Raw genomic sequence first — 8,188 nt, forward strand, 5'->3', positions numbered from 1 at the left:
GTGTCTCCCTCTCTTTCTGTTCCTGCCCCCACTTGCACTCCCTCTCTCTCTTTCAGAAATAAACATTAAAAAAAAAAATTAAAGACCACAACAACAATAAAATCAACACTTGTGAATCTATTACCAGGCTGAGGAAGGACATTATCACGTCCCAGAAGACTCATGTGTGTACCTCTCCAACTGCATCTCCTATTTTCATCCCAGAGATGAGTATTCTCTGGAATTTTGTGTTAACCATGTTTTATTGGGGTAAAATCTACAGAACACTCACCATTTTAGCCATTTGTAAGTGTACACTTCAGTTGCATTAGGTACATTCACACTGTTGTGCAACCATCACTGACCATCATCCATCTGCGGAACTTTCCATCTTCCCGGTGAAACTCTGTACCCATTAAACACAAATCCATTCCCCAGTCCCCTGTCCCCTCAGCTCCTGGGAACCATCATTCTTTCTCTAGGAATTTGACTACTGTAGGTTCCCCATGTCAGTGGAATCATATGGTATTTGTCCTTTTGTGACCGACTGACTTAATTTACCATTCAAGTTTCGTCTTCATTTTCATCTCGAAAGTCTTCAAGGTTCATCCGTGTATGTGTCAGAACTTCTTTCCATGTATTTATGTATGTACGTATGTATGAGAGAGATAGAGAGTGCGTGTGAGCAAGGGAGGGCAGAGAGAGAGAGAGAGTGAGAGAGAGAGGGGGAATCTTAAACAGGCTCCACACTCAGCGCAGAATTCAAGCGGGGCTCCATCTCACAACCATGAGATCATGACCTAAGCCGAAATCAAGAGTGGGATGCTTAACTGACTGAGCCATCTAGGCACCCCCCCCTTTTAAAGACTTAATAATTAATCTGTTGAATGGGATTGCATTGGATTTATAGATCAATTTGAGGAGGTGATATTTTTATTCATGAGAGTCTTGCAGTCTCTGAACATAGTATAGCCCTGTATTTATTTTAGTATTCTTTAATATCTCTTAATAAAGTTTTATAATATTCCTCCATAGAGGTGTGGCCCAACTTCTGTTAGATTTATTCCTAGGAATTTCATATTATTTATTTTATTATAAATAATATCTCTTCTAAAAGTACAATTTCTGTTAGTAGATGGTTATAGAAATGCACTTGATTTTCATTTGTCTAATACTTGCTTGCTAAATGTATCTAACACGCTTGCTAAATTTTCTTATTGATTCTTGTAATATGTCTGTAGATTCTTTGAGATTTTCAAGTAAGTAACCCTATTACCTAGAACAATTTTGTTTCTTTCATTCCAATTTTTATACTTCATCTGTGTGGTCTCTGGTACAATATAGAAAATCAGTCATTTTTGTCTTGTTTTCAGTCCTAAGAAAATAATTTTTACATACTACCATTATGTTTGTTAATAGTTTTTCTTTTTTAAAATCATGAATGGTTATTCAGTTTTGTCAAAGACTTTTCCCTTACTCAGTCAATGTGGTAAATTTCATTACCTGGTTTATTTTTTTCATTATGAAAAATTTCCAGGGTACGTAAAAGTTGAAAGAACAGTACAATGAATACACATGTACCTATGGCTTAGGTACAAGCATTGTTAACATTTTATTATTTTTGCTTTATCTATGTAGCTTATATAGCTCTCTATATAGACAACATGTATACATCATATATATATATATATTTTTTTTTTTTTTCTTAACCATTTGAAGTTAACCTGCAGATATCATTACACAGCACCCATAAAATACTTCAGCATGCAGATCCTAAGTATAAGGACATTTTCCTACAAAAACACAACATATCATCACACCTAAAAAAATGAGTAGTTAATTGATTTATTGATAATAAATCTCTTAGGCATTCTTGGGGAAAATCCAACTTGGTAATAATCTATTATCTTTTTAAACGTTGCTGAATTCAGTTTGTCAATAGTTTACTTACGATATTTGCATCTATATTCATGAGTGAACTTGGTAAATAGTATTCTTTCCCTATATTGTCCTTGTATGATGTTACTTAGAATGTTACTTTGGCTTTGTTCTATGTGTGTCCATTAAATTAATCTAGGTAATCATGCTATTCAAATTTCATAAATCCTTACTGATTTTTGTTTTTTTGCCTGTTTAGTTTATTGATCATTGGAGGGTGGTATTAGTGTCTCCCATTATCATGATAGATTTTCAGTCTCCACTTTGAGTCTGTCAGTTTTTGCAATTTTTTTTATCATTATACATATAGTGATCTCTTATCAAATAATAGATATCTTTTTGCTTTCAACTACATTTGGTCTGATACTTTCAGAGTTATATCAGCTTTCTTTTACTTAACATTTGCCTAGTGTGTCTTTTACATTCTTTTGATTTCAATCTTTCTGTATCTTTATGTTCTAGGTGGGTTTTTTAATAAACTGTATAGAGCTGGGTTTTTCCTCTACTCTGACAATCTCTTAACTACAGCATTTATCACATTACACATTGCAATTGCTGATGTATTATTTTTATTTTTTCTTATTTTATCATTTTGAAAAGTTTATTTATTTATTTATTTATTTATTTATTTATTTATTTAATCTCTACACCCGACGTGGGGCTCGAACTCACAACCCCAACAACAAGGCTTGCATGCTCTTCTGACTGAGCCAGCCACATGCCCTTATTTTTCTTTTTTAAACTGTTGTTGTCTTCAGTTAACCGTTGAAGAACATGGATTTGAACTGTGTGATTCCACTTATAGGCATTTTTTTTTTTTGCAGTAGAGTCCTATAAATGTATTTTCTCTTCCTTATTATTTTCTTGATAATCCTTTGTTTTCTCTAGTTTACTTTATTATAAGAATACAGTAGATAATACATGTAATATACAAAATATGTGTTAATTGACCGTTTATGTTATTGGTAAGGCTTTCAGTCAACAGTAGGCTAATAGTTGAGTTTTGGGGGGAATCAAACATTATATGTAGATTTTTTATTATGTGGGTGTCAGTGCCCCTAAGCCTCGTTTTGTTCAAGAGTGAACTGTATTGGGTCTCCCCCACCCTTTTTTTTTTTTTTTTTTGAGAGAGAGACAGAGAGAGAGAGTGTGAGTGAGAGAGAGGGGTAAAGAGAGAGAGGGAGAGAGAGGGAGAGAGAGAATCTTAAGCAGGCTCCATACTCAGCATGGAGCCCAATGCAAGGGATGATTTCACGACCTGAGTTGAAATCAACTCAACCAACTGAGCCACCCAGTCGCCCCTGGTTCTCCCTTTTTATGCTTATTTTTCCTTTTCTAACTTTTTATCACTTCAATTTTCCTCCTCTATTACTGTGGAAGCTAAATATTCTATTCTTAGACTTTCAGTAGTTGATCTAAAAATTTATTTTGTAGATTTAACTCATTAAAGTCTAAAGTAAATCGTTATTCTTTTGCCTTTTTCCAAACACTGTAAGGACCTTAAAACACTACAATTCCAATCACCCATCTTCTGACTTATGTATTACTGGGTTGTGTGGTATGGTATGGTATGGTATGGTATGGTATGGTATTTATTTAATGTTTTTATTTAATTTTGAGAAAGAGACCAAGTGTAAGCAGGGGAGGGGCAGAGAGAGAGGGAGACACAGAATCTGAAGCAGGCTCCAGGCTCTGAACTGTCAGCACAGAGCCTGATACAGGGGTCAAACCCACAAACCTCGAGATCATGAGCCAAAGTCTGACGCTCAACCAACTGAGCCACCCAGGCGCCCCTGGGTTGTGTGTTTTAAGTTCTTGCCAGTTAATTTTTTTTCTGTAAAGCTTTTCTTATGCACAGAAGGGGGAGGGGGCTCGGGCCACTTGGCAGCTGCTTTCCTCATGGTGGCCAGGATGCCGCTCAGTTCTCTTATTTCTTCTTGGTGCAAATATGTGTCTCCAATGTTTTCTTTTCTTTTAATTTTTAAAATGTTTATTTATTTTTGAGAGAGAGACAGACAGACAGACAGAGACAGAGTGCAAGCCGGAGAGGGGCAGAGAGAGAGGGAGACACAGAATCCAAAGCAGGCTCCAGGCTCTAAGCTGTCAGCACAGAGCCCAAAGTGGGGCTCGAACCCACGGACTGTGAGATCATGACCTGAACCGAAGTCAGACATGTAACCAACTGACCCACCCAGGTGCCACCCAGGTCTCCACTGTTTTCTTGATGAACTTGAGGGCCTACTTGCCCTTGGAGACCTTGAGCAGTTCCATGGTGTGCAGTTCATGTACCATTTAGAGCACAATTGCACACCTCTTGGAGTATGTTCCACAGAAACGTGGTGTGCTTGATGAGGAACCTAAGGCTACAGCTATGTCTTGGCCTGCTCATGTTCTTGGTTACCTTGGCCCCTTGTTGAGATCCATGGCTGTGACACAGTACAGAACCATGTCTGGACCTATACTGCATCCCTGGGGGCTAGGTGACAGCAGGTAGCCTCTTGTTAGTTTTTCAATGCTATAGGACATTATCATAGTTTTATATAGTCAGTAGTAGGCCAGTAAAATAGGTTGTTTATGTTTGATTCATTATTTTACCACTTTTATCTCTCTTCACTCCTCCATCTCATTCCTTCCATCTGAGATTTCTTCTGCTTGAAATATATGCTTTGAAATTTGCTTAGGTGTTGATCTTTGGTAGCAAATGCATTTAGTTTTTATTTGTGTGCCATTCCTTCTGTTCACCTTTGTTCTTTTTTTTAATGTATTTTTTTAGTTTTTTAGTGTTTCTCCATTTTCGAGAGAGAGACAGAGAATGAGCGGGGAGGGGCAGAGAGAGACACAGAATCTGAAGCAGGTTCCAGGCTCTGAGCCATCAGCACGGAACCGGACGCGGGGCTCGAACCCACGGACCGCGAGATCGTGACCCGAGCTGAAGTCGGACGCTTAACCGACTGAGCCACCCAGGCGCCCCTAAATTGGAAATATCTTAAGGCAAACATGCATTTAATACATCTAACCTATGGAACATCATAGCTTAGCCTAGCCTACCTTAAATGTACTCGGAACACTTACATTAGCCTGCAATTGGGCAAAACACAAGGTCTATGTTTTATAATAAAGTGTTGAATAGCTCATGTAATTTACTGAAAACTGTACTGAAAGTGTGAAACAGAATGGTTTTCTGGGTGCAGAATGCCTGTAAGTGTATCGATTGTTTACCTGCATGATTGCCCTGTACAGCATCATGGGAAAGTATCTGACAGCATATTGCTAGCCAGAGAAAAGACCAAAATTCAAAATTCGAAGTATGGTTTTTATTGTACATGTATCACTTTTGCACCATCATAAAGTCGAAAAGTTGTAAGTCAAACCATAGCAAGTTGGGGACCGTCTGTTTATCTAGCTTAGTCTAACAGTGAAGATATAGTCCGTATGGCCTCACCTGTAGGAGAGGGCATCCAATCTGAATCTCCACTTCAGGCAGACCTGAGGCTCTGTCTTCTGACCCTGGAGCTCCTTAAGGTGTTGAAAACTGAGAGTTAACTGGTTTGGCAATTGCTCCCATGATCCCTCTGGGCTCCTATCATCCCGTGGTTTGGGCTGAATATGTCTTATTTGTATTCATGTATTAGAACAAGATACTTTTAGTATTTTATCTAGAACTTAAAAATTTTTTTTTAGTGTTTATTTATTTTTGAGAGAGAGTGTGCAAGTGGGGGAGGGGCAGAGAGAGACGGAGACACAGAATCTGAAGCAGGCTCCAGGCTCCGAGCTGTCGGCACAGAGCCTGATCGAGGCTCGAACTCAGGGACCGGGAGATCATGACTTGAGCGGAAGTCGGCCGCTTAACCGACTAAGCCACCCAGGCACCCCTAGAACTTTAAATTGTTTACAGCAGGACAGTCAGGGTGCCTGGGTTCATTATGTCATGTGAAATTGAAGACTGCATCACTTATTTTTCATTAATATTCTTTTTTTTAATGTTTTATTTATTTTTAAGACAGGGAGAGACAGAGCATGAATGGGGGAGGGGCAGAGAGAGGGAGACACAGAATCTGAAACAGGCTCCAGGCTCTGAACTGTCAGCACAGAGCCTGACGCGGGACTCAAAGTCAGGGACCGTGAGATCATGACCTGAGCCGAAGTCGGCCGCTTAACCGACTGAGCCTCCCAGGCGCCCCTCATTAATATTCTTAAAGTTCCTCTAGAAAATCCTCAGGCTTTTATGTGTCAAACCTTTTCCCTTCTCTTTATCCCATTCTTCTCTCTCAGTAGCTTGTCTTTTAAGTATGACACATACTGACCAAATTTTTAGCATGTGAACCTGATAGCTTGGGCCAATGAAGAATTATGTAATGTTAGGCAGAGAAAAAGATTTCAAGGGCAGCTGAAGTCTGCAATGTTCATGCAGTTTTGGATTTTTTTTGTTTGTTTGTTTGCCTCTTGTTTTCTTTTATGGTTTAAACTTCAATTTTGAAATACTCCTAAATAGCCCTATTGTTTATTTTCCTTGTTAACATTTCTGGTAAACAGAACAGTTTGATGTTTATCAAAGGAATATTTTTAAGGACAGCATGATCACATTGGATGGTCTCCATTTTTAGCGTGTCTGGTTTTGAAGCACGTCATTGAAACATTTTGAACATCTGATTCTCCTCATTTCATTAAATAACATGCGTTATTTTCTATGAATGCACTGATTATTGCGGCCAGAGTCAAGAAAACACAGCAAAGACGAGACGAGATGCACTTAACCCTCTCTCCTTCCTGTTCTCAGCTGGGAAGCTCTTTTCTCTTTCTCACTTTCCTTCTATTTTCTAAAACCTTCTCTGACCAGCCTGGGGGAAGTCCTCTCCTCCTGAAAGGGAATGAGGAAGGTACTCTTGTTCTCGGTAGCGTCTCCCCAGGTGACCCACTACATCTCAGTGTCTTCTGGAACATCCTTTTCTCCTTTTTTTTCTTTCCTACCTCTCTGGCCTCTCCTCCTGACCTCCTTCTCAAGAGCCCCTTCTCATCCACCTACTCCTTAAATGCCAATGCTCCGTAAGGCTGTGCGAGAGACACTTTTCTCTTCCCCCGCCAAATACTCACCCCCATCTGAGGCTCCATCCACTGCCTTATGTTGTGACTCACAAAGATATATCTTCAGGTCAGTTTCCCCAGGAGCCCCAGATCCCATATCTAACTACCCACTGAGCACCTCCAACTGGATGTCCATGGGCTTCTCAACCCAATATGTTCTGAACTCATTTTTCTACCTAATGCCCCACCTCTACCAATAGCTGCTCCTCTTCCTGCTTCCAGCCAGAAGCTGGGAGTCGTCCTAGACCCTTCCATTTCCTTATTTCCTCCTCTTCTTTTTCCTCTAAGGCTGGCCAGTTTTTTCCTACATATAAATATTTGTTCTCTATTCCATTACAAATGCCACTGTCCCATCAAGGCTGGCTTCATCCTTTCTTGCCTAGGCCACTGAATTTGCATCTTAACTGGTCTCCCCGCTTCCCATAATATCTTGCTCTCACCCATCCTCCATGCTTCCTCCAGGGGTCCTCCAGAGTGATTTTTCCAGAACGCAAATCTGATATCTTTTCCTCGCTTAAAACCCTTTGCTGGCACTCTCACCTTAAGGACCTGATTAGAGGTCCTCAGGGACGCACGCCACGCCTCCCCACCCCGGACTTGGCACATGCCTCTCCCGGACCTTGCCACACCTACCCTCTGTTCCAGCAGAGTGAATTGCTCTTAGCTTCCAAAGACTCCAGGCTCTTGCACCACTCTCCTTTGCTGGAAATGCCTTTCCCCTTGTCAGCCTGCTTGTCGCCAGCTCATTCTTGTTTATCCTTCCAGATTCAGCTCAATATCACCAATTCTGGAAAGCCTCCCTTGGATCCTAACCCTCTGCCTTCCTCGGTCCGAACACAATTATGTCTTGGAGCAGTAGTCAGTAGTGTGGAGGTCAGTCTCCGGGGTCGTGAGCTCCTTGAGCGCGGGAGCCATTTCTGTTCTCTTTGGGACCTTTGGCACCTAACACAGTGCTGGCACAGCAGGCATTTGGTCAATAAGCGTCTCATGAGGGACTTTTTGATCCTGAGTTCTTCTGTTTATTAGGTGTGTGATCTTGAGTGAATCACTTAACCTCCTTATGTTTTAGTAGAGATAATAATACGACCCTCACAAGGATCAAATGAAATAAAGCACATTAAAGTGCTCTGTAGATTGCATTTCACTGCTACTCAACGTTTTTTATTTTATTTTTCGAGAGACAGAGAGA

This window comes from Herpailurus yagouaroundi, unplaced genomic scaffold, assembly GCF_014898765.1.
Source record: "Herpailurus yagouaroundi ecotype Mexico unplaced genomic scaffold, PumYag 189, whole genome shotgun sequence".
Taxonomy (NCBI): Eukaryota; Metazoa; Chordata; class Mammalia; order Carnivora; family Felidae; genus Herpailurus; species Herpailurus yagouaroundi.